Source organism: Bemisia tabaci, chromosome 9 (assembly GCF_918797505.1).
Source record: "Bemisia tabaci chromosome 9, PGI_BMITA_v3".
NCBI classification, from domain to species: Eukaryota; Metazoa; Arthropoda; class Insecta; order Hemiptera; family Aleyrodidae; genus Bemisia; species Bemisia tabaci.
Window position 1 is genome coordinate 17785122 of NC_092801.1, and position 27901 is coordinate 17813022.

Consider the following 27901-nt stretch of genomic DNA (forward strand, 5'->3'; position numbering starts at 1 on the left):
TGGCGCTAACTTCAATAACCTTTATAAAAATTGACCGTCTTTAATGAAAGTTGCGCATTGTCGAGTTACCGAGTTGGTGTGTTTTCGATCTCACTCATTCAACTGTAAGAGTACTAATATTTGGCCAGCCTGTTTTAGTAGACACCCTGGTCACCAGAACTATTTTTTGCTGTGTAAATCAGTATATTATGACCCATAATGACCACGTAAACGGTATGGGACCCCCCAAGGAAGGGCGTTGTGGAAGGAACGTCTATGAACATGTCCATCGGTCCTCTTTTCCGTAACACGGCAGCGTGGCGAGAAGCCGATCCCGCGTCAAGCGCGACGGGGCTGTCAAGTCATGCCTGAGTAGAACGCGTCATCTATCATACATAATGCGCCGAGGCCCCCTAATTTCGAGAGTGTGGGGGTGGGCGCCCCCCCCCCCTCCACTCCCCCGGGGGTTAATGACGGTTCCTTGTCGGAGTGACCTCTCGCGATCCGGCGATCCGCTCGGAATAATAATGATTAATTAGACGCAATGACCACACATTGCACTCGCGGTTTTTATTTGGCCCCCGATTGTCGACGTCGCACAGTGGATCGAGCCGATAGAAGGGGTCAGACCTGAAATTTTTGGCCGCGATTTCAAATTCTGAAGTTTATTTCGTCGAATATTCAATGGAGATGTTGCATGTGTGAGGAATTTGCGATTTGACTGTTGATTCATATGTAAAAGTTCGCGAGAAATACGGTGGTGCTACTGGTTTTTTTCTGAAATCAACTCCCAAGCTCAAAAAAGCTCTCAAGTTGAGGCCAAAATGGAGGGGATATCCCACGCTACCCTGAGAGTCCACCTCTACATCAAGACAAACTCTCCATGCAAAGATAGGGAGCAAATACATTAGCAGGGTTGCCTTGTTTTCCATTTTAGAGTCCCCAAATAAAGTGGCAGCCCTGTCAATGTATTTGCTCCCTATATTTGCATGGAGAGTTTGTCTTGATGTAGAGGTGGACTCTCAGGGTAGCGTGGGATATCCCCTCCATTTTGGCCTTACTTTGAGAGCTTTGTTTTGAGCTTGGGAGATGATTCCAGAGACACCCGTGGCACCATCGTGTTTCTCGCGAACTATTACATAAGAATCAATGGTCGAATCGCAAATCCCTCACACATGCAACATCTCCATTTTCGGCTACAATTTCAAATTCTGAAGTTTATTTCGTCATACGTTCAATTTCAAGGGGTGTTTCTGGGAGGAAATTTCTCGAGGAAACCAGTGGAGCCACTTTTAAAACCTCAACATTTTATACGGACGGAGTTACAAGCTTTTAAAGATTCTGAATGTTGTCCGACCTCTCTAATTGACTCGACCCACTGTGCGTCACCCAGGGGCGGGTCCCCGGGACGATTAATCTAATTTGATCGCGCTCTTTCGCTAAATATGAAATTGAAAATCGCTCTCCCCGGAGAGTTTTCCGGAAGTCGCCAACCGTGACGCTGTGTAAATGGCTTTTGATGAAGTGGTGAGATTTTAGGATGGATGTTGGACGTTGAGGGCAGTGTTGATAAATTATATTCGTGATTTTTTCCTGGGTCAGAGTCACTTTGCACTTTATTATGATGATGATGATGATGATGATGATGACTTCGAACGAGGAAAAAGAGGTGGAATTTGTGGGGTCCAACGTCGGGGGTAAGCACGCGCTTGCCTCTCTTGTGGGGTGCTGATAGAGACAATAAGAGCAGTGCTTCCATTCCATGATCGTCAAATGTTCCAGGATCCGGAACTTCTTTGATCCAATTTCTCCCACTCCGTGATCGTCAAAAGATCTGGGATTCCATATAAATTTTTTCCAAGGTTCCGAGAAAGTTCCGGAAAATGCAAAAGATCCGGAATATTTCGGAAATTACCAAAGTTCCGGGATACATTCAGAAATATTTCAAAAGTTCCGGGATTCGGAACTACTTCCGGGAAATGCAGCACTGACACAGAGAGACCCTGCACATTTTCATGTTGAAACGGCACGAAAGGGCGGCATTTTACTTAAAAACATGGCTCTCTGGAGGAATAATGTTCCTCACGGCTGTTTTGTCTGAAACTACGTCATTTTCATGCGTTTCTACGTCTTGTTTTCAAAGAAATAAGACGAATTGAGCTCTTTTAGCTACTCCAGTGCTTTCTTTCATTTCTCTTTTTCAAAGAAATAAGACGAATTTTGCTATTTTAGCTACTTCAGTGATTTAATCTAAAAGAGATGAGACGAATTTAGAAAAGAACTCGATTTCGAAACTTTGACATTTACGACTCTCTTCGCTATCACGGCAGCACTGTCGCTCGCCGATCTTGTTCATCTAAAGAGACAAGACCGCCGTATTTTGCCGTCCTAAGTAAAAACGTTATATGAGCATACTAATGTTACCACATTTCCTGTCAGAAAATATTAATCTTTTATGAAAATCATGAATATTTTTCCTTGAAATTTTCAGAAATTTTAGATCTAATTGCAAACGAAATCCTCAAAAAAATTGGAAATGAACTATTCATAAACTTTCCCAAAAATCTGTGTTTTGTCAAAGGAAATTTTGCAAAGCATGGAAGCTCATACGGCCTTTTTCCTCGGCACGGAAGTATTCACATTCATGTTCACTCTCGACCCAAATGAGATTTGAAGAGTTCGATCGGAATACAAGCCTTTTTACTTCCACCTCAGGTACCCTTCAACCAGAGGCGAAGCGTGAATGCTCGATCATTAATATTTCCCCATTCGAAGCCGTGGTAAACAATCGATTATTAAGGTGTTTGTTGCAAACATCCTGTTTATCGATCATTTTCCGTAGGTTTAAAGGCAGATCAATCGATTTATCGCAAAGCACGCCACACCACTGCCTTCAACCGTTCCGTACCTTAGAAAATATGGATCATAATCCTGTCGCTGACGACATAACAGTAAAAGCCTCTAGGATTTGCTCAACTTCTCCCATTTCTTGGCTCCATCCGGAAGAAAGGCCTAACTCAATCCTCAGGTGAGCCCCGGAAATGTGGAATTATATGGGACATAGGGTTCAACTCACACAGAGCGATCATTTTAAGCGTCTAGGCGAAGCACAAAAGCAGTCTAAGCCGGTTGCTAAAAAATGACTCCAACCGTAGCGCACCCACGAAATTCCAAGAATCCCATTCATGCCTTTTAATGGCCCAATGCGAGTTCAAAGGCAGATACTTTCCGGGGCTTCTTTTTGTATTTTTAGAAGTCGATACAAGTCTGTTTACATCCGGCCGCCTTCCCCGATCCCCATTCAGAGCCCCCCCCCCCCCCCCTTCGCGGCGAGAACAGCAATACCTCCACCGCCATAAACGTATTTACTTTACAAATAACTTCTCGCGGGAAAGAGCACAAAGGTGGATTCCCAGGGTGGGATTACTTTGATGGCGAGATTATTTTCCCGGTTCGGAACTTGGAGGGCTCCGGCGGAGAATGTGAAATCTCTCGCATAAATGGACGTATTCCTGCCGAACGGAACTATGTGCATTATGACGTGAGCCCTGTTAAGCATATATTCGTATGGGTCTCAGGGCTCCCGTCTTAATGCGCATAGTTCCGTTTGGCAGAAATAAGTCCAAATGTGATATTACGCTCGCTGTAACCTCGCTTGCAGGTACGACTGGAGTACCTAGGACTCTCAGAGTACTGGAGAGTACGGACTTGTGGAAATACGGAGCTCTAAGGGCCCAAAAGGTCAGCCGAACTTCTAACGCACGAAAAATGTCGCTGCCAAACTCTCGATTAATATCAAACCGAGGTGGCCCAGAATTTTCATGAATGAGCGTTGTTCTCTTCACGAAAGAACGTAATCGTATTCCAATGTTGCCAAATACTCCGTTGGAAGTTGCATTTTTACCCGGAGAATCTTGGACATTTTTGACTGAAAGTTTCACTGATTTGTATTATGATCTCATGCAAAAATCAGGAAAATTTTGGACAAAACTTTCACAGGGTGCTTTCTCTTTAAAAATGTTGATTGTTTGAGTCGATGTTGCGTATGTTGCCAAATACTCCGTTGGAAGTTGCATTTTTACCCGGAGAATCTTGGACATTTTTGACTGAAAATTTCACTGATTTGTATTCTGATCCCATGCAAAAATCAGGAAAATTTTGGACAAAACTTGCACAGGGTGCCTCCTCTTTAAAAATTTTGATTGTTTGAGTCGACTTGGCAACCTTGAAATGGAGTTACGTATTCCTTCATGCGGGAAACGACAAATTTTACATTCCAACCACTTGCTTCCACCAGTAGCATCGTTCTATTCTCCTTTTGTCGCGATTGTCTATTACTTTGTCTATCGATTTCAGTTGTGAGCCCGATGACCGAGATTTTCGTTTTTCAATCCGATTAGTTCGATCGATACAGGATACCGAACTTCGACTCGTAAGCGATCGAACTTTCCTTTTTCAGTATGAGACTAAAATTTGAAGTGGAGAGAATTATTCCATGGAAAAGCACTCAGAAGTTATTTTAGAGCCCCGTTTGTCGCAAGTTGACTCTGGTTTCATGGCGCGAGAAGTTTCAATTCTCGGATGCGGAGACGCGAATATTTCTCACTCGGAAACTTGCGATGTGTTCACCGTGATCTACGTGAAATTTTGATGAGGGAACACGTGCTGCAATGCTTAATTTCCAAGTCTCCCCGCTTAGACGTTGCGCGTCTTATGGAATCTTACCTTTTTGGTTCTATTTTATAAGATCCGATCTAAAGAATAGTAAAATTAACGAGACTCCTCGAAATATTTACTTTTTAAAAATCGCAGTGGGCCTGTTGTAAGCAAAATATCACTTTAACTGAATACACTTTTGAAGGGTGCTAAGTTATTTTTCTTCAATTATTTTTTCGTACAGCTAGTTCCTATCAGGTTTTCTTAATATATTTTTCCTACTTGTTTTTCGTCCCATTACGGTTAGACCAACGAGGGAGATGTCTCACCGGCTTTTCTTCCTAAGGGTGTTTGTTTCTTGTTCTTTTTTACTCCTCTGCGTGTGCAACCTCTGCCCTGGTCGACGGTAACTGAAGAAAACTGCCCGCGGACGCGGGAAATTTGAAAAGCCGTGTCACTAATACGAAGATTGCGCGCTAAGGAGCGAATTTCAGACCTTTTTTGAATCCACACAGAGCGTGCAAAAAACTTAATGGGAGTAACAAGCTGGAACAAGTTGATTATGCGAGTTTAACTAATCGAGCGAAACACAACGCGGACAGTGTGACACGCGTAATAGTGCCTACAAGACTGGAGGAATACTTCTTGCATTGCGCTAAACTCAGTGCGGTCGGCGCGAGCCGCAAAGCGCATATTAGCGCCTAAAAGACTGCAGAAATACTTCAGGCATTGCGCGTTCGCTACGGTGCGCACTTTAATGCCGGACATGCCACGCCTAACCTACCGCGATGCACACCATTTGCAATTAGTGCGCACTGCGACCCTGCAACCCAACAGGATCGAGGGATCGTAATGCTTTAGCACCCCTGAATGATAGTTTCGCCTATTGAGTCAGTCATGCCGAAGTTCGTCCATCGCTTTCTGATCAACTATCGTTGTAACGAGAACCTGTCTGTAGCGAGGAAATCGGTCAGTTCCTTGAGTTCTTGTTATAGAGGTAGATCATTGTACTGCCGGCACGATGGAAACCGATTTTTCGGCCAACAGTAAATATAGGTGTGATTTCATGTATTTTTTTCCAATTAAATGGATGTTTGACAAATGCAAGCAAAAATTGGGCAATCTTGTGCTTTCCGACTGCACACAGAAACTAAAATGACATGCTTTTAGTCCTTTTTTGTGATTTCGACATTCTCGCTATCCGACAGCGCGACCGCCTTAATTATTATGTCGAATAATAAAGGCATCAATACGTTATTATCTCGTTGTAATCGAAACTGCATATTAGATTAGACCTTCTATTCAGTGGCGAGGCGTGAGCTATTGACTATCGATATTTCCCTCATTTGAAGCAATGGTAAAGAATCTATTACTAAGGCGTTCGTTGCGAGCACCCTGTTTATCGATACTTTTCTATGTGTTATAATGGCAGATAAATCGATGTATCGCAAAGCACGCCACGCCGCTGCGGACATCTGGTGTATGGAACAGTCTTCGATGATGCATGCAATTCCTTCGCCACACTCCATTCTACGAAGAGCTCGAGAGAATGCAAATTAACTCCGAGATGGGAGTTATGTTGCCAAGTTCTTATCATCAACAGCTTTCAACCATCTTCGCTAAGCTGTTTATATTTCGAATTTACGTGCCTCGTGTTGGTTTAGCGATTATCGCGAGTCGGGGTAAGATCGGAATCTGGGCGAATTTTCCGATCCAGCTAAGTCGGTGAAAACAAAATCTATCAACTTCACGGGAGAATCTTCCTTCCGCTCAAGTGTCTGCAATGGACCACTAGACAAGGTACGAATTTCAACATTCTGATACATGTTTCTTAACCAAAATTTCACGTAAAACACGATGCGCTCAACGAAAATCACCGATATCAACTCCTTACGAAGATATTTAATGATTCTTAATGCATGAATTCAAACCATCCGCTCATGAAAACTCAATGCTCTACGTGATTCACATCGAGCGCTAAACGTTATCATGACAGTCTCTGCGATATAAAAATCTTTGACGCTTCTAAATTTGACGCTTTGGCTCAGTTATAGCAAATTGCTTATAGTTTGAACATGAGACATATGATCTTGAAATTTTTGCACACCCTGCATGGATTGTTCTCGCATAAATTGATGAAGGGAAAATTATATATTAGAGGAAAACATAATGTTTGTTTCGTAAATATTAAGGTGGTTCCGTGTCAAATCTAATGATTTCTATAGCACTATAATTTTTTAATCTATGTTTTGTGCTTTTACAGTGCGGCAGCGTGGTGTTTGCGCAACGAAGCGCTCCAAATTGCACGTATCTGACTCGAAATGTACAAATGAACGTAAAAAAAAAAAATGAAGAAGCACGCAATCTTTGCTTTTAACCAAAAGCAATGATTGCTTGCCTCTTTATTTTTTCCCCCACTTTCATTCATTTTTGTTTCCCAATTTTCTCATTTTTAGCTTTTCCGCCATAAATCCTCAGATTTTTGTTTGAGGTTTCGTTCTAATGTTTTGAGCCAAATGAAATGTGCACCGCCATCTTGGTGCACTCTTGTGTGACTCCATCGGCGAGAACCAATCAGAATTGGATTTTTTTTAGGCCATTTCCAGTTGTCTCTGAGCCTAACCAAGCCCGACCAGAATTGAGATGTCGTAACTCTGAGCATAAAGAGACTCTAAGTCCATTGACCTTGAGATGCGGCAACTACCCGCTCGCCAACGGTTCGTGAGGACCGGGGCGCCGCACAGTGGATAGTGTCAATTAAAGGGGTCGGACATGAAATTTTTAACAAATACTGCAATTTTTGATGTTGAATTTGTCACATTTTAAATTTTGAGGGGTTCCTCTGTAAGTAAATTTCGCGAGGAAGCCAATGGAACAACTTTAAAAACCTTAAAGTTTTGTATTAACAGAGTTATAAGCGTTTAAAGTTTCCAAATTTCGTCCGACCTCTCCCATTGACTCGATCCACTGTGCGCCGTCGCAATCTTCTGTTCCTTCTTTAAACCCCACACTGAAATAAAATCGGCTATAATAGAACTTAAAGCATGGTGTTCTGTATCATCTCAAATATTAAGTTTGCTTAACGGAAATTTAAGTAGGTGTAACCGAACGTTCGCTTCGTGTAACCGAATTTTTGAGCTGAAGTTAAATAATGAAAGAAGCTCTGTTACATGAAACAACGTACGGTCACCCGGACTAAAAGTTCGGTTTGACAAACCGAACAGTTGGAATGATTTTGAACACTGAACGTTTAGTTCATATGACCAATTTTTTTTCTAGTGATAGTTTGATCCGGTATGTTTGACCCGAGGATTGTAATGATTGGATCAAATTACGCGATACTGGATTTTCCGGCATTTTTTGGCCAAAATAGTTTTCAAAACACTTCCGCGGAATAAGCCAATGAAACGACTTTAAAGACATCAAAGTTTTGTACCAACGAAGTTATAAGCGTTTAACGTTTTCAAATTTTGTCCAATTTCTCGTATTGACTCGATCCACTGTGCACTGCGGCGAAAAACGGCAACGCTGGTGGCGCGCGTAATCGCTCGTGAAAAGAGGGCCGACCGCCGGCGCGGCCGCAGTCTGTCCACGATAATCCGCGGCTAATGCACCCGCTCAAAACTGACGTTTAATTCCTGCTCAAAGCCCCGGCTTCATTTGCTCCTAATTTTATTTTAAACTCGGCCTCGGGAGCGGAACGCCCGGCCGGGGGGTGGGGGGGGGGGGCTGGTCGTAGCGGCACGTGACGTGATCTGCATATCCGCCCCCGCCGAGCGGGAGGACGCGAGGGTGGGTTTCGGGATGACCGTGGTCGAATTTCGGTCCGTTTCCTACGAGTTTGGAGGTGTCCTGGCTTCGTGTCGTTGTGTTGGGCATTCACAGCGTTGCCGTTTTTTGTCGAAAATAGATGATAATTTTTATAGAGCAGCCCGAGACAATGGTAACGTAAGAAAACCGCACTGGAAAAAAAACACATTGGATCTAGAGTCCAGACTCTTAAAAACATCGATAAGAAAAAATACTCTTAATTCAATCGGATTTTTGCTCAAATCAAGAACGAAGCCTCTAAATTTGAGCCGATTTCCTTTTGATTTAAGCTTAAATCTGATTGATCCAAGAGTATTTTTTCTTGTCCATGTTTTCAAGAGTCTGGACTCTAGATCCATTTCTTTTTTCCAGTGCGAGGGGAAATAAACGGGAAACAAGGCTAAAATACACAATTAAAAGAAACCGAGATGTTTCGACTCATAACTGAGTCATTTTCAGTCGGAAATACAATAAAAATGTAAAAAAACGGTAAAAAACCTGAGCCCTACATGTTAGTGGCCGGGATCTGAGAATAATCTAATGATCTGGATCGGATGATCTAAAAAATATTTTCGGTGCTTTTTTTGTCAAATTTCTCAGAAAATATCATTCACAATTTAATCTAAAATACCTGAAAATGTTCAGAAAATATATGCATAACTTTCCTCAAAAACACTTATTTTATTCGGGAAAATTTGGCAACTCTCGAATGTTCACACTGCGTTTCTCCTTATCACGGTAAAATAGATTTGTGACCGACTACGGATCAGTGAAAAACGGCGGGCGCGGAGGATACAACTATTTCAACTCTCATGTAATGTGGAGAAGTATCACTGTATTTGAAGGCGTTTCGAAATCACAAACTGTTACTAATAAGAGAGGAGATTACTGACCCCAACTTTGCGATTTTATACGATGGTCAAATGGACGTATTTCTGACGAACGAAACTACGTGCATTACGGCATGAGCCCTGTTATGCCTATATTCTTATGGGTCTCAGGGCTCACGTTTTAATGCACATAGTTTCGTTTGGCAGAAATACGTCCATTTCAAAAACTTCCAAGTGCTTAATTTTCATATTTATTGACTCCATTTCGACCAGTCGCTCTTAGAAGAGCATATTTTACGTTTTAATTATCTCGAAGTCGCCCCACCGCAGCATCGTCGAACATCACGCGGTACATCCGTAACAACATTGACGAAAGGAGGAAAAAGGGAGAGGAATGGTTTTTTCTCTCTTTTTTTTCAAATTTTCTCCGAAGCCCGTTGGTAACGCGAGCACGTAGGGAGAGGTTTTAATAAATGCTCTTAACGGCAGGCTAACCATTTGTTGCGAGATAAATACAGGTGACTCCCGTCTAACTTTCGCCACGGCTCGCCTTCCTTCGTTTTAATTTAGATTTTTGCGCGATGCTCAAAGTTCAGTAGCCTCCCTTCGCCGCGCCCTCCTTTTTTCGCCCCTATTTTTTCAGCGACGGTATTGACGTATTCTCGGATCCCCGAAAAACGCCGGCTGCGGGCATCGATGTCTCTTCAGGCGCGACTTGTTGGCACCTACATTTTATTTTTGACCACTGTAGACAAGGTTCGGATTTAAGCAGTCTAACACATGTTTCTTGACTAGAATTTTACGTAAAACACCATTCTTGCATCGAAAATTACTGAAATCAACTCCGGACTAAGGGCCGATTGTAAGACCTCTGCGGACTAATTATTGAAATTGACACACAAAGCTTTATATGGACAAAGATGACAAAAGGGATATGAATGGAACCTAATGGTGGAACTCGGTGGTTGCAATGAACAAAGGCAGTAGGTAATAGATTAACTAACGGCAACCCACGATAAGGCCGACAGTTAGTCCATCATTTTCTCCCTTAGTCTACAAGAACCACACATTTCAGCCAACAGGATAGCTCCATACCCCCTATGTCTTCTTTGTCTATAGCTTTGTCTATCAATTTCAATAATCAGCCCGCTGGTCAGGTGCTTGTCAAACTGGTGATTTTAGCTGACCAGAGCTTGATCTGAGGTATAATGTGTATGACTTCCGGTTTCCTTCAGTTCAAGTGCTCATGTTTCGGTCAGCCTTTGTTCTCTCTCGCAAACCAGTAGTTGGGCTGATTAGCAGATTGACTGCTAGTCTGAGTCTGACCACTGGTTTGGTGACCAGAGGTTGACAAGAGATCTTCCAAACGGCCCTAAGATATTAACATTTTTATGTTACTTTTGTTACGGGAAAATCCGGTAGTTGCGCTGGTCACAGAATCGTGTTTTGATGTTTGATTCGTGTGGATCAGCTGAAAAAAGCGTCATTCTCCTTTGATGCATTGAATTCGCAAGTCAAAATTCGTTCATGGTCTAGTGACCCATTCTCCTTATTCCTGTCCGGAAAATGTAATCAATGTCCTTCATATATCAGTAATAAGACCACGGCCACATTTGGAGAGACGTGAAATAAGGCACAAAATAACAGACGTACATTAATGTCTCTCTGTCAACGCTTCTTGGCATTCTGCGACACCCAAACGTCACTTGTGCTTATTTTTCCAATGGTTATCAGGCAATGGACCACTAGACAAGGTACGAATTTCATTCTGATACATGTTTCCCATCCAAAATTTTACGTAAAACACGATGCGCACAACGAAAATTGCCGAAATTAACTCCGTGCGAAGATATTTTATGATTCTTCATGCGTGAATTCAAACCATCCGCTCATGAAAACTCAATGCTCTACGTGATTCACATCGCGCGCTAAACGTTATCATAACAGTCTCTGCGATATAAAAATCTGGCATCCTCGATCTTGACGCTTTGGCTCAGCTATAGCAAATTACTTATAGTTTGGAAAACACATGATGGGAAATGAACATTGCTCGATTGAGAAGCTTGCTGAAACCGTTGTAGTGCGCGAATTGACTCATGTGGAGCTTTGAGTTTCTTGTGAGCGGGCTGTTCAAATTTCTCTGAACAATGTGAATAAAATGTTAATATCTCCGTTAGGAGTTGGTTTCTGTAATTTTGTTGCGCGAATCGTGTTCTACGTGAAATCCTGGTTAAGAAATATGTATCAGAATGCTTAAATTCGTACCTTATCTAGTGGTCCATTGAAACGCATCCCGTTTAGCATTTTCAGTGTGCGTCTCCCGTTGTAAGCGTCGTTTACTTTTGGAAGATTGTATCCGCAAGTCAAAAGTTTTTCATGGTTTCGTGACCCATGACCCATCCATACCTTGTCTGTGGCCCATCGATCTATCGCTTTATCGAATATTCTCGAAACGGCTGTAGAGCCACTCCAGCCATCTCAGCATTCACCACCAGCCTCGAGAGTAATTTTTCAGGAGGAGAAGTGGAACTTGAATTTCTCGTGGGGAACCGCCGTCGATCTGAATCGGCGTGGGCGGCGGCGCGGCGCACAGTGGATCGAGTCAATCAGAGAGGTCGAACAATGCAATTTTAACTGAAATTGGGGATGTTGACGTTCAATTCGTCAAATTTCAAATTATATGGAGTGTCTCTGGAAGAAAACTTCACGAGAAAACCAATGAAACCAGTTTTAGAACCTCAAAGTTTTGTATGAATCAGGGAGTCTACTAAAACAGGTTGGCCAAAAATCAATACGTTTTCAGTACATTCCCAAGAGATTTAGTACCTCCTCAACAGAAACTTTTTCAGCACATCCATTGGACGAAATTAGACAAATTTCAAAAATCTGAATTTCTCGCTTAAATTGAGACAAAAATGACACACAACTGAAGAAAATTCCGGAACCCTGGCGGAAATGGAGTTGTTGCATGTGTGAGGAATTTGCGATTTGACTACTGATTCTCACGTAAAAGTTCGCGAGAAACACGATGATGTCACTGGTTTTCTCTGAAATCAACTCCCAAGCTCAAAAAATGCTCTCAAGTTGAGGCCAAAATGGAGGGGATATCCCACGCTATCCTGAGAGTCCACGTCTACATCAAGACAAACTCTCCATGCAAAGATAGGGAGCAAATACATTAGCAAGGTTGCCGTGTTTTTAGTTTTAGAGTCCCCAAATGAGGTGGCAGCCCTGTCAATGTATTTGCTCCCTGTCTTTGCATGGAGAGTTTTGCTTTGTCTTGATGTAGAGGTGGACTCACAGGATAGGGTGGGATATCCCTCCATTTTCGCTTCAACTTGAGAGTTTTTTTTTTGAGCTTGGGAGTTAATTTCAGAGAAAACCAGTTTCATCATCGTGTTTCTCGTGAACTTTTACGTAAGAATCAATGGTCAAATTGCAAATTCCTCACACATGCAACATCTCCATTGTGGGCAAGGTTATAGCACGGCGCGGTGTGCTGCCAGCTCGAAACGCGCACTGACGCCTACAAACCTAAGGGGATACTTCAAGCATTGCGCAATGCGTGAAGTAGCCCCTTAGGTTTGTAGGCGCCAGTGCGCGTTTTGCGCCGAATTTGTTTTGATGTAGAGGTGGACTCTCAGGATAGCGTGGGATATCCCCTCCATTTTGGCGTCAACTTGGGAGCTTTTTTTGAGCTTGGGAGTTGATTTCAGAGAAAACCAGTGGCCACATCGTGTTTCTTGCGAACTTTCACGTAAGAATCAGCAGTCAAATCGCAAATTCCTCACGCATGCAACATCTTCATTCCGCACTTTTTTAGTATTTCCGGAACCTCCTTTAAAAAGCAGTGCTATTTCCGGATTTTCCGGATATTCCGGACTTATAGACACCCTGAGAACGGAGTTATAAGCGTTTAAAGTTCCGGAATTTCGTGCGACCTCTCCTATGGACTCGATCCACCGTGCGGCGGGCGGTTGGCGGAGGGCGGGGAACTAATATCATGCCGTAAAACAATCGGCGAGCAGCGAGCACTCACTCGGGACAAAGGGCGCTTTGGACGGCCGTTCACGAGGGAACAAAACAATAAACGTCCAGCCAAAACTAACTCGACTCCGACTCGACGGGAGCAGATCGGCCGGAAAGCGATCGAGCAAGCCTCGAGTTCGAGCATCATCGGGACATCGCGCTCTCCGGCGCCGGAATTGAGCTCAGAGATGGATGCTCCAGCTGAAACCGCCGGATTTTTTGGCCCACTGCGTTGCCCAACTTAGAGTACCAGTACCTTTGCAGACAGAGTATGACCATTTCTGTGCCGGTTTCTCATTGGTCGCGTCAAAATAGGCTGACACGATGTTATACGGCCATAAATAAACAAACAAGATGGCTGCTATAAGCAAGCAAGTTTGAGGTTATGCACATTTCACATCCTCCTGTGATAAGGGCGAAAGGCAATTTTACCGTGTTTTCGTGTGTTTTTCATGTGTTATTCGTAGATATGCTAGTTTAAATGGTTACTGCCGTATAATTGAAATTCTTGTCAAATAGCTTCTTAGCAACGTTACGGTGAGCCGCCATCTTGTTTGTTTATCCACGGCCGTAAGAGCATCATGAAGCCTAAAATCTCGTTGACCAATCAAAAAGCGGCACTGTATTCCTGTAGTAAAAAGATACGAATGGCCATACTCTGTGCATAAAGGTACTCTATCACAACCCATCTCGTCCCTCCTCTGACGTGAGGACGTATCTTGATATCGGTATGAGCCCTGCGAGCCAATTATTGAAATTTATAGACAAAGCTACAGACAAAGAAGATAAAAGGGATTCGGAGGGACTCTATTGGTAGAAGCGGGTGGTTGCAATGGACAAAGGAGGTAGGTAGTGGACTAACTATAACGGCAACCTACGAAGGACCCATAATTCAGTCCATAATTTTCTCCCTTAGTCTATGAGAACCACCCATTTCAACCAATAGGATAGCTCAATACTCCCCATGTCTTCTTTGTCTATTGCTTTGTCTATTAGGTTCAATAATCAGCCCGCTGGAAAGAATGGGTTTATATGGACGTATTTATGTCAAACGGAACTATGTGCATTAAGACATGAGCCATGAGAACCCATAAGAATATATGCATAACAGGGCTTACGTCACAATGCACTTAGTTCCGTTTGACAGAAATACGTCAATTTTCAGGAACTTTTGGTGAAATTGCAAAAAAAAAATTATCATAAAAATCGTGAGGATAAGTTTACCAGGAAATTCGTGTTTCATGAGAGGAAATTTGGCAACGTGTGAATAAGGCTCATACGGCGTTTTTCCTTAGCACGGCAGTGCTTTACGGGTGCATTACAAGGGAAGAGGGGGGAGGGTAAAAATCGGAAAAGCGCGTTACATAATTCTTGAACGTCCCCTTACGGCGGTTTAAAAAAGAATAAATCAATTGACACAAACAAGGAGTCCCCGGGTCGATTTTTAGCGGGAGCAGGACACCGCCTCGTTTGCGACATGAAAATTTATGAGGAGCTAAGCCGGCGTGAAATTCCCGGGAAATGTTCCGTGTCGATAATTTCGCCGGACCGCTCTGGTTTCGTGCGGTGTCAAGCGTGAAATTAAACGGGCGCTAGGTGAGACGTGGCGGGCTGTCTGCGCCGCGGAGATATGCAACCCCGACTGCTCTATTGATTTATCTCCACGGTCCGACGTCGTTTCGAACTTTCGGCGTGGAGTTGGTTATAAAAATGCGAGCAGCCGTGGAACGGATCATCTTGGCATCAACAAGTTCACCGAAAAAAAATGGACCTTGATCCTTAGCCCCCCCTTCCAAATTTCAGCGTACCCCAAAATCGTTTGACGTGCATAAGGAGATCATACATATGGTGTTCTGTGCAAATTTGGAATGAAATCGAACAGATAGATTCTGACATATTGCTGTACATAGATTTGGGGGACGCCTGACGGACGGACACACTTTTTTTCAAGTATGGTCATTTTGCCTCCTGGGACCTCAAAACGTCCAGAAATGGTGAAATTTTAACCCCCCCCCCCCCCCCCCTTGCAGGATGACAATACTTCCTCTACCCTAGGTTAGCAAGAAAGTAAAAAGATGCTGCAGTAACATCCCAGATGTCACGGTTCTTAAAAAAATGTGCGACAGCTCTTGGATGTTGCTATTAACACTCTGGCAGTTAATGTAGCATGATAGGATGTAAAAGTAACATTCTAGGATGTTACTTTAACGGCCAGAGTGGCAATGACAACATGGAAGAGTTGTCGCACATTTTTTTAACATCCAGGATGTTGACCTCTTGAGACCTCTCTTTTTTCGGTGTTGAGGGTCTAGGGTAGCGAAATTTCGTGAATAATAAAATCTTCAAATTTCACGTGAAATGTTTCATGAAATTTCAGAAATTGATGAAAGATGTGGAAAAGTACCGGTTCCTTTTCATGTTTCGCAAAATGTAAAAATTTTGACTTTCATCTATTTTTGTGCGTTTGAGTGCGGGTTGCTTACTCTAGCCCCCAAAAAATATGAAATATTCCACAGCCTCGTGAAATTTCATGAAATATTTCACTGTTTCCAATCTTTCTTCTTACGTTTCATGTCATCTTGGGTAAGGCAAATTTCAAGGAAACATATTCATAAATTTTTTCAAAAATAAATAAAAACATTTTATACGAGCAAATTTGGCAACTCTCAAATGTTCATACGACGTTCTTCCTTCGCACGGCAGCATTATGCGTGGGTTCACCGCGAGGGATCGTAATTCGCAAAAACTGCGCGGAACTTAAGCGCAGCCAAGTCATGGTGGTCTGTCACCCGATTCGCGCGGCGAAACCCTAAATCAGAGTATAATCAAATCAGGCAAATTGGAGTTTAATTGAATCTGCGTACGCCGCGTTCAAGTGAACTTCGCGGCTCGGCTCCGAAAGTGGATCGGGCAGAATTCGGCTCATGCGAACTCTCGCCGAGGTTGAAAGGAGGAATGCTCTTGATTAGCAAGACCAGAGCACCTATACACGGAGAGCACTGCCATATCCGTTTCGCTCTCTGATTGGTTCAGCAGTTTTAGGTTCGTGAGGGGGCTCTAAGGGCCAATGTAAACAATCCCAATTTCGAGGAATCCGTATTATCGAGGGAGAAATGAATGGTCTACAGAGTGATCCAAAAGTCCCACATCACGCGTATAACCGACAGGATCCTTACCTATTTTCTCCCTTAAATTGGGAAGTCGTTGTATTTTAATTAGACCCTGTCACGAAATGTAGAGTCTATCTTAAGTCGTGCAACCGTTACAAGGGTGATGCCTTGTGCTGGCAATGTGAGACTTTCAGATCATCCTGTATGGGCGAAAGAATAATTTTCGGCAAAAAGTCTGTCTAGGCTTTAGGGATTCATTCCAAAAATTTGAAAGTATTAATTTTTGTTTCGTGCGTAGAACTCTAGCTCCATCTCATGCGGTTGTTCACGTCAGACAAATTTGGAAACTTTAAACGCTTATAACTCCGTTTACACGAAACTTTGAGGTTCTTAAAGTGGTTCTATTGGTTTTCCGGTGAAATTTTCTTCTGGAAGCACTCGTTAAAGTTTAAAAAGTGACGAACAAAACATCAACATTTGCAATTTTCGTCAACAATTTCATGTCGGACCTCTCTAATTGACTGGATCCACTGTGTGTCGTAAATGCTGGTCGCAGTGGCCGTAGCCAGCGATGGAGGAGTGGAATCAAGGCGGCATATTCAAAATCTGACGGAATTAAAATCCGTTTAACTCTAACCGGGTGGGCGGGGCGGGGCGGTGCGGGGTGCGAGGAAAACTGGAGCAGGCTCCTAATCGCATTACAACCCTGTTCGTTTGTTCACCCGCCCCGCTGCTGCCGGATGTCACCTCGAGAGTCCGCGTTTGAAAAAAAGGGAATCGATAGAGAACCTTCCCGACTGGGCATTCGGGTTTACCATGTAGCAAATCTTCTCTGCGGTGATAGCGAATAGAGTCCCTTCATACTGAGAGTTAAGACAATGTGAATCCATTTCTGATTGGTTGCCGTATTTTAGGCTTTCGCAGTGTCACGAAAGGAAATAAAGATTACATTTTCACCGATTGCACCGATTGCAAAAAAAGGGAATCGATAGAGAACCTACCCGACTGGGCATTTGGGTTTACCATGTTGCAAATCTTCTCTGCAGTGGTAGCGAATAGAGTCCCTTCATACTGAGAGTTAAGACAATGTGAATCCATTTCTGATTGGTTGCCGTATTTAAGGCTTTCACAGTGTCACAAACGGGAATGAAGATTACATTTTCACCGATTGCACCGATTGCAAAAAAAGGGAATCGATAGAGAACCTACCCGACTGGGCATTCGGGTTTACCATGTTGCAAAATCTTCTCTGCAGTGATAGCGAATAGAGGCCCTTCATACTGAGAGTTAAGACAATGTGAATCCATTTCTGATTGGTTCCCGTATTTAAGGCTTTCACAGTGTCACAAACGGGAATGAAGATTACATTTTCACCGATTGCACCGATTGCAAAAAAAGGGAATCGATAGAGAACCTACCCGACTGGGCATTTGGGTTTACCATGTTGCAAATCTTCTCTGCAGTGGTAGCGAATAGAGTCCCTTCATACTGAGAGTTAAGACAATGTGAATCCATTTCTGATTGGTTCCCGTATTTAAGGCTTTCATAGTGTCACAAACGGGAATGAAGATTACATTTTCACCGATTGCACCGATTGCAAAAAAAGGGAATCGATAGAGAACCTACCCGACTGGGCATTCGGGTTTACCATGTTGCAAAATCTTCTCTGCAGTGATAGCGAATAGAGGCCCTTCATACTGAGAGTTAAGACAATGTGAAATGTGAATCCATTTCTGACTGGCTACCGTATTTTAGGCTTTCACAGTGTTACAAAAGGAAATACGATTACATTTTCACCGATTGCAAAGATTATAACTTGGAATGGACCAGGGAATTACGGGTTCGGCAAGGAACAAACGGAATGAGAAAAGGAACGGAGAAAGGAATTTGAGAATGGGCCGATCAAAGATTACGAAAACCGTTCCATTTCCGTAATCTTTAATCCCGTTTGTGACTCCATGAGGGGGTGTTGTCTGGACTCTCAGTGTAAAGGGCGATTTTAGGATCGAGGAATGGGTTAACCGAATTTATGAGCTGAAGTTAACTAATGAAAGAAGCTCTGTTACATGAAACGACGTTCGGTCATCCGGACTAAAAAATCTGTTTGACAAACCGAACAGTTGGAATGATATTGAGCACTGAACGTTTAGCTCACATGATCAATTTTTTTTCTAGTCATAGTTTGATCCGGTATTTTTGTTCCGAGGTTTGTGTTGATTGGATCAAATTACGCGATTCTGGGTTTTCCGGCGAGTTTTGGCCAAAATAGTTTTCCAAATACTTCCGCGGAATGATTTTTTTGGACTAAAGTCTGTGCACTCATAGACGGTCACACTAAACATATGCAACCCTCTCTCTTGTCAAGAGCTTTAGTTTATTCCATCGTTCATGTCTTTTTTTTTCTTTTTTTTTTTTTCTTTCAATCATGCCTAATATCTTCACTGGTGAGGGTTTTGTTGAGAACTTCGTCGATCTAGGATTAGGTTCAAAATTTTTGACGAATTTTTCTTGCCGAATTTTCGGAAAACGTATATTTTCCTTTCATGTAGAAATAACCCGATTTTAAAATTCCCGAGTCTTTTTTTAAGGTTCCTTTTTCCATCTACGAAACCTTTGTCTGTACATTTTAAATGTTTTGAGGTCAAATGTCACTGTGCGTGGCGTTAAAAATGTTTAAAACGCATATTTTCTGCCTTTAACTGTCCCATTTTGTTTCATAACGCTGCAACTGGTACTTGAAGGCTGTGCTAGCTGAATACTTGAACCAATAGAGGCAATCTAGCTTTGTTCACAACTTTACGAAACGTTCCAAGCCTGATTGAATTATCTGCCCTTAAAAGCCAGTGTGCCATGCAGACAGGATGTACGTTGGAAATTCATGATCAAATTATGTTCCCGCCTGTGTAAACCTAATAATTTTTTACGAAAGAGCATACTGTAAACAAATATATCGTAAAAATATAATCAAATAAACCTTTTGATCACACTCGTCAGTTCGTCACGGCTGTTTTTCAAAGGATAGATTTAAACTTTCAAAGGATAATATAATAAATGGTTGGCAAACAATGTGCACTGGGAACATTCTTTAAAAATCAAAAACCATCGGCTCCAATTAGTTTTCTTTAGAATTCAGTGGCTCGGTTGTTGAATGTATATCGGATAATCTTGATCGATAAAAAGCGTTGCTAAGATAGGGTTTTTATCGGTCAGGACCATTCGATATAATGTAGATTCAACAATCGACCCGCAACTCTGAGTTGAGTTGGAGTTTTTCCAAACGAACTCCCCAAAAAAAAGAACCTGCCTAAATTCGTTTTTCGGTGGTTCTGCGCAGTTCTACCAGTCAGACACGACAACTCAAGGTGAAAAAAAAACTCGCGGAGAGCGCATTTTAGAATTCTACACTACCTGCGGTAGAGATATGATTGGCTAAAAAATGCTACGATTTTTGATACATCCGAAAATGAACCAAAAGCCGAACACTGGGCCTTTCGCTCAAGGTCACAGAGTCACAGGGAATTACATAGCCGTAGCAGCGGAACGATTGCAATATCATGGTGAACTTCGTTCCCATGACAAAAAGTTCCAGTTTCTCAACAGAAACGGTCGGCTTTTTCGACAGACGGCTCAATCCTTTGAACTAAAAACGCCCTCTGAACCACATATTTAGTTCCTGTAACCAAAGGTTTTTCCCCGTGTGTCATCAATCATGAATAAACGCCGATTTTCCGCGCTGAAAGGCAAAAAGGTGCCCAAAGGTTGATCTGCAACTCGAAAACGACAGTCAAGCGAATGCAACCGTAAGATACGCGGATCCCCCGGTAGTGGGGGGGGGGGGGGTCTGTCGTCCCGGTACCGGTGCTCAATGTGATAAGAGTAGGTCGCGGAATGTCGCGGAGGGATGCGGGGGGATGCTCCGGGCATAACCTCAATTTTCAATAAAAGATGGGAGTGAAATTACTGGCATAGTTGTGAAGCGAACTCTAGTGTAGTTAAAATGACGTTCTCGTAGCGTCTGTCACGTTATTGCTCGAATTTGAAGTTCATAACTTCGTGAGGTCGTTAACGTCCGACCTGCAAAACGGGATGATGATTGATGATAGATCGCATCGATTTTCGTTATCGTATTTTCCGCCCCCACCCTCAGCAAATATAATCGAACGAAAATGGAATAGAAATAGCGCCCCATGTTTGTACTACAATTACTACCCAGCCCATGCTATTCTGTGAGGAAAGCAGGGCTAAAAAATTCTAAAAAGTAGCATTATAACACATATATTTTGATGAATCTTTCTTAGCTAAACATTATGTCCCATTTCAGTTATGCGCTGAAACTCATTGGAATTTATTTTTGACCCAAATGCTGATTTTCGGAATTTTTCGTTTGTTTTTCATGCAGAGTAGTGTATGAGCCCAGACTTATTCTACCATTTTGTTACTCTATATTTTCATAACTAGTTTTGCACCCATTAATTACCCTACAATTTTATTTTTTTTTTTTTCAGGTAAGCTGCAAAACTGACATCCTTCATTACTGGTTCATCAAATACTATTTTCTTCACGCTGTAGCAAGTTTGAAGGTATTGAACATTCAATTTTTTTTTTCATAGCCGAAATTTAAATCCAAATTCTTTTCACTGTAAAAACCGATCGCATGGTGCCTTTTCTCTTCAAGTAGTTCCATCGGTTTTCCCGCTACATTTTCTTCGAACAGCACCCCTCGGTATTTAAAAAGTGACGAAATAAACATCGAAATTCGCAGTTTCAGTCAAAACTTTCATGTCCGAACTCTGTAATTAACTTGGTCCACTGTGCGACGTTTCAAAATTCCCGCCGCCAATTTATTTTTTTACAGAGAAATTTCGGTTTGAACTTGTTCGAAAATTTTCTCTAAATTTAATTGGCAGCATAAAGAAAATTCAGTGAAAATTTTGGACAGCTTCGCTGAACAATTTCTCTATAAAAAAATAAAATAGAGGTGGGAATTTTAAAGAGTGGCATGGCGCTTGCGATACTTTGGCCGGAAGATGACGATTAATGCATGCACTGGAAAAAAAAAAAAAAAAAAAACATATTGGATCTTGAGTCCAGACTCTTAAAAACAGCGACAAGAAAAAGTACTCTTGATTCAATCAGAATCTAGCTTAAATCAAGAACCAAGCCTCTTAATTTAAGCGGATTTCGTTTGGATTCAAGCAAAAATCCGATTGAATCAAGAGTATTTTTTCTTGTCAATGTTTCCAAGAGTCTAGACTCTAGATCCACTGTGTTTTCTTTCCAGTGTGTCAGGGGTCTATTCAATCATCTCTGTTCGATACAGTTGTGGATCCAAAGCGGCGAAGAAGCAAGCAGGATGGCGGCAGGGGCGTGGCGTATATTGCGATGTATCGATTGTTATGCCATTTGAACCTATGGTAAAGAATCGATTATTAAAGTGGTCGCTGCGAACACCCTGTTTATCGATCCTTTCCCATAGGTTTAAACGGCATAACAATCGATGTATCGCAAAACACGCCACGCTACTGGATGGCGGGCAGTTTCGTAAACCCCAAGAGCCCCAGATTCGGGAACCTCCGGCAGTATCTATGTGGGTTATCTGCTCAAGAGGTGGAAGACGGAAAGGGGCGGCAAAGTTCCACGCGGGAGCTCGAAAGAGCAAAGTCCCGGATGAGAAGGGGGCGGCCGGGAAGGAAGGGGGTGAAGAAAGGGAGGGGGAGGCGATTTTTTGGCGCGAAGCACGCCCGAATCAATGGAGATGAAGGTATAGATTACTCCCGCCCGCTGGAGTTCAAGACAGCTACAAATACCTTCTATTTGTAAACCCGAAATTATGTTGGGGCCCGGGTTCCCGATTTGGCGATTTTTTGGGGGTTTTCGAGGGAGGAGGGGGCGCTTTTTCGGGGGGCTCCGGCAACGACGAAGCCAGGAACCGAACTCGTATAATGACACATTTTCCAACTTCTTTTCACTTCTGGAGCCGCCCCTCCCCCGCGTGCTGTCACTTGCCCTCTACTCCGGTCTATCATTAACGTTCCACTTTGCAACTTTTTCAATTTATTCTTTCTACCCCTCGACGCCGCGCCCCTGATTTTGAAGAGCCGAGGTTAAGATGGGGTGGTACGAGGAGGGCGGATGGCAACTGCAGTGTACAAACTTTCGGTCGCGCCGTACAATGATAAGGCTGATCGGAAGCTGATGAGCCGAGAGGGGTCGTTTTTCTACCTCGATGGCAAAACTTCGTGTGAAAACTCGTTCTATGCTAGAATATTCGCGATGAAGCACTCCGTCAAGCAGTACACTGAAAAAAAAAAGTTCGGTCGTATGAACCAAAGTTCGGTGTTCCATATCATCCTAACTACTTCAGTTTGTCAAACTGAATTTTCGGTTCCTCAAACCGAATTATCGGTTCGTATAACCGAACTTCAACGTTAAAGTGAACTGAAGAACTAAGTTCAGTCATATGAACCGAATGTTCGGTTGCACGCACCGAAAGCTCAGTTTGACAAACCGAATAGTTGGGATGATATGGAAAACCAAACGTTCAGTTCATGTGACCGATCTTTTTTTTTCAGTGTAAGGAGCCAAGCCACATCAACTATTTTCAAATTTAATTAGACAGTTTAATTTTTTACATAAAACCGGTTGTGCAGATTTTTTCTTTTGCAAATTTCAGTAAATTTTCTGTACAGTACGAAGCAATTTTCAAAAAAATCCGCTTAAACGTTTTCTCGTAAAAAATTAAGCTACGCAGTTAAATTTGGCAACAGCGGATTTGGCTTGGTTCCTTTCTGCTTAACGCGGCACATATGTGTATAATTTTTATAAATTTAAGTACAAGTATGTCAATTTTGAGCTTTTCTTCTCATAATTCTTTATGCTGTCGTCAGAATCGCTCGTTAGCCCTGTCCTACATGCTGAAATCATCGCGAAAAAGACCGGGGTATTTTCTCATGCATCGCCCCCGAGTCATGAAGGCGTCCCAAATTGCGTGGAATAGAACAAGTAAATCTGATCAGATTCCTCCGTCTCGGGCAGATTGAAGGTGCAATTTTCGCACGCTCCGGCTGCTTTAAGCGAAACAAATTGATTCGAATCGATTCCTCCTGCCTCGCACATGCAGCGCAGAGCCCGCGCTTGGCTCAATTTCGTTTATCGCGAGGTACCCAAGCATCTTACATTCTTTCGCTCTCCTCGTTGTCGCAACTCGCAATAGATCAACTAGAGGGTACGCCAGCTGGCCGCAACGCGGCCCGACTCCAGGGAGTGCTTCGTGCCCTTGGTAAGATAGGATGATTCGATGGACGTAATGGAGATGTTGCATGCGTGAGGAATTTGACTGTTGATTCTTATGTAAAAGTTCGCGAGAATCACGATGGTCCCACTGGTTTTCTCTGAAATCAACTCCCAAGCTCAAAAAAAAATATCAAGTTGAAGCCAAAATGGAGGGGATATCCCACGCTATCCTCAGAGTCCTCTACAAACCTAAGGGGCTACTTCACGCATTGCGCAATGCTTGAAGTATCCCCTTAGGTTTGTAGGCGTCAGTGCGCGTTTCGAGCTGGCAGCACACCGCGCCGTGCCGCAGCGTGCCATAACCTTGCCCACAATGGACAACCTGTGTGCCTTGCGATTTGACTATTGATTCTTATGTAAAAGTTCGCGAGAAACACGATGGTGCCACTGGTTTTCTCTGAAATCAACTCCCAAGCTCAAAAAAAGCTCTCAAGTTGAGGCCAAAATGGAGGGGACATCCCACGCTACCCTCAGAGTCCACGTCTACATCAAGACAAGCTCTCCATGCAAAGATAGGGAGCAAATACATTGACAGGGCTGCCTGCCCCCTTATTTGGGGATTCTAAAACTGAAAACACGGCAACCCTGCTAATGTATTTGCTCCCTATCTATGCATGGAGAGTTTGTCTTGATGTAGAGGTGGACTCTCAGGATAGCGTGGGATATCCCCTCCATTTTGGCCTCAACTTGAGAGCTTTTTTTGAGCTTGGGATTTGATTTTAGAGAAAACCAGACGTGGCACCGTCGTGTTTCTCGCGAACTTTTACATAAGAATCAACAGTCAAATCGCAAATTCCTCACACATGTAACATCTCCATTTTTTATTCAGAGCGACGTGCGATATATTACACCGATTAGTTTCATAATTTCAGCTACTCATACTTTTTTTCGGATTTTGAGATCGCACTTCTGTTGTTATGAGACCGAAGAATTCATGTACCAAATTTGACAAAGAAATTCAACGTAATAAAGGCAGCGTCTTTTTAGAGGAAAAATATCGCATTCGATACTGTTATCGAAACTGCACTCGAATGCTATATTTTTCCTCTGAAAAAGTCCTGCCTTTATTACGTTGAATTCCTCTGTCAAAGGTTCACGAATTCTTTAGTCTCATGACACGGGAAAAGCAATATCAAAATTCGGAAAAAATGATGAGTAGCTGAAATATTGAAACTATTTGATGCGAAATATCGCTCGTCTTTCTGATATAAAAAATGACGCCCGTCGAATTACCATGATCTAATAGAAAGAGCGGGCTCATCTGGGGACTACACTGAGAGAAATATCTGGAAGTTTCTGGAAACTTAAATGAAAAATATTCGTAATTTTTCTTGAAAATGTAGCGCTTCGTGTAAAAAAACCCATTCTTTATCGCAGTCTATAAAAAATTGAGAGATGCTTTAATTTTTTTCAAGTATCAATAAGTAAGTAATCAATAAGACTTAGTGAGTAAAATACCGTAATAATTTCCTCGCTAACATGTAGAAAATTCTTGAGGAAGAATGAAGATTGGAACTCACCTGCTCTCTTTACAATAAATGAAAATGATTGTCAATTTTTTAGACACCGCAGTGGAGTTAACAAGTCTTGATACTGGACGCCTAAAATATACAATTTGTCAGGAGAAATTGGACAACCTTGGAATTCCTCGCACGGTGTCCTTCTTGGCACGATAGAATATAGATCACTGAAGATCCCTGTTTCCACGAATCGGTGACGGAACAAATAGCTGAAGCTTCTAAGTTTAATAATGCCCCAGAATCGCAAAATTAGCCCAGAATATTTAAAATTTAATCTGAACAAAGCTTTTACTTTATATTTATAGTTAAAGCTAGTATTTTGATCCTTCGAAAAGAATATTTGGTTTTTCTCAATCCGTGATTTTCTTTTTTATATCAACAAATTTGTTTTTTCTACGCTTTTTCGGTTTCTGATTTTGGAGTGTTTATCTTTGTCATGTATTTCCATCCTCGAGTTCTTGAAAATTTCCCGGCTTTTTCAGGAAGAAATCGGTTTTTCTCTTCTTTATGTATCGCCGCTGTCTCTAAATGTTTATCGTTTGGCATAAACCTACTTGAGAACAACAACACAGAAGAAGAAAAAGAAGATTCAGCGTACTGCCGTTTCACGTTTTCAAATTTTCTCACGAGTGTAATGTTTGTTTTTGTTTTTTTTTTTTTTTTTTTTTTTTTTTTTTTTTTTTTTTTTTTTTTTTTCTTTAACTGAGAACAAAACTATTTTACTCATTTAAACTACTTATGGATTTACGCCAGATACTGAAAAATGTACCGAAAAATTTTCCAACTGAAAAATGAAACATTACAGAAAATTAGGCAACGTCTCATGTAGTTAAGCTGATTCCAGTTAACCTTAGCGCTGAACTAGGTTGTGATCGTTTCGAGAAGGCAACTAAACTAAATCCTCGACAATGCGTGTGGCATCGTAAGACGTTGAAGGAGCGCCAAACCGAAATCACACACGCTATTTCCACCACTTTGTCCCTCTATTGCACGAGTCAGCCATTCTCGTGGCCAGCTCAATCGTGGTACGACGCACGAATAAACAGCCATGATCCGAATCGTTTTCCAGCTCATTACGGAAGTTCAGCCTCCTTGTACACGAGGGGCAAATGCAAATCTCAGTTTAATTGAAATGAATTCGACCGATAGTTGAACGGATCTCAGAAATTCGGTTATGTCTACATGGGTGCTTCCAAAACAGAATACATCCGATTTAACGATCAATTCAATTTGCATATCTGACGTCGTTAGGACTATCGTCTTAGTGTTTTCTGCGAAAGGCACTGCTCCGACCTCTTTCTCCTGAATCACAATGTGAACCATGTAGGGTCTCCGTAAGGAAAGGAGCTCCTTCAATTTAGTCGAACAAACTCGGATTTTAGGACTGTGGACTCCTGACATCTATGTTCGATGAGGATGCTTTCAAAATTGAAGGCACGAAGGAACAGAATGAAGAACAAAGAAGAAGAACAGGTAGCATACAAAGAGTGGTGAAGAGAAGAGGTATAATGAAAGGAAGGAAAAGATGAAGAATAAGGAATAGAGTCAGTATAAGAAAAATGAGACAAATAAGAGAGAGAACAAGAAGAAGGATTAAAGACAGGAGAAAGAGAGGAAGATTCAGAAGAAAAAATTAGATGAATAAGAAGACATAGAAGGAAGATTATGAAGATATATAGAAAGAAGAAAAAGTGGTAATAGAAGGGAAATGAGAAAAAGGGAGAAGAATGAGAAGAAAGAGAGAAAAAAGGAGAAACTGAGAAAGAAGAAAGAAAATAAGGAAGAATAAGAGAGAGAAAGACGAAGAAAAGAGAAAGAGTAAAATAGAGGAAGAAGGAGATTAAGAGGAACAAGAGAAAAAAGATAAAGAGAGAGAAGAAGAAAAGAGGAAGAAAAAGGGATTGAAGAAAATGGAAAAATGTAAAACGGGATGGAAACATGGAGAACGAAAAGAGGAAGAGGAGAAACGAAAATTTTACCTTTCGTCGTATTTCTCGAATCTTCTTCTATTCTGTCTTTTTCATTTTTCTCCTCTTCCTTTGACCTCCTCTTTTTTATCCAATTCGGGTATGTCAGACCGAGGTGAAGGGAAGGAAGGGGCGACAATCAATAGGAATCCCAGGAACCTCCAAGGAGAACAGTGGCGAGGCATGAATGGTTGATTTTCGATATTTCGCCAATTGAAACTGTGGTAAAAATCGATATTGAGTTGTTCGTTGCAAACACCCTGTTTATCGATCCTTTTCCACTGGTGGAAATGGCAGATCAATCGATATATCGCAAAGCACGCCACGCCACTGAAGGATAATAACGCTATCCCTCAATGAGCATTACAGCGCGAGGAGAGAGCTGTCCGCGGAACAACAGCAAGGCTGCATTTCCCGGTCACGTCCCTAAAAAACCCGCCACTTTCATCCCTCCAATCCCGCTCAGTGGCGTGGCGTGAATTACGATAAATCGATTGTTATGCCATTTAAATCTATGGAAAAGGATCGATAAATAAAGTGTTCGCAGCGAACACCTTAATATTCGATTCTTTACCGTAGGTTTAAATGGCATAACAATCGATATATCGCAATTCACGCCACGCCACAGATCCCGCTCAACTTCTTTCCCGGGAGCGAGCCTTGAAGAGGGGGCAATTTGCCCGATTCCCGAGACGTTTCCACCAGTG

General features: G+C 42.3%; 1 long non-coding RNA gene across 3 annotated transcripts in view; it reads left to right on the plus strand.

The window, feature by feature from the left end:
• Window positions 1-27901, plus strand: part of LOC140225441 (uncharacterized) — a 244780-nt gene that overhangs the window by 49334 nt on the left and 167545 nt on the right. Inside the window, exon 3 of one of the 3 annotated variants that reach the window (XR_011900539.1) lies at window positions 20920-20994. The exons of the other annotated variants lie outside the window; for them this stretch is intronic. This is a non-coding gene — a long non-coding RNA (uncharacterized lncRNA). The remainder of the gene's footprint in view (window positions 1-20919; window positions 20995-27901) is intronic. 3 annotated transcript variants of the gene reach the window in all.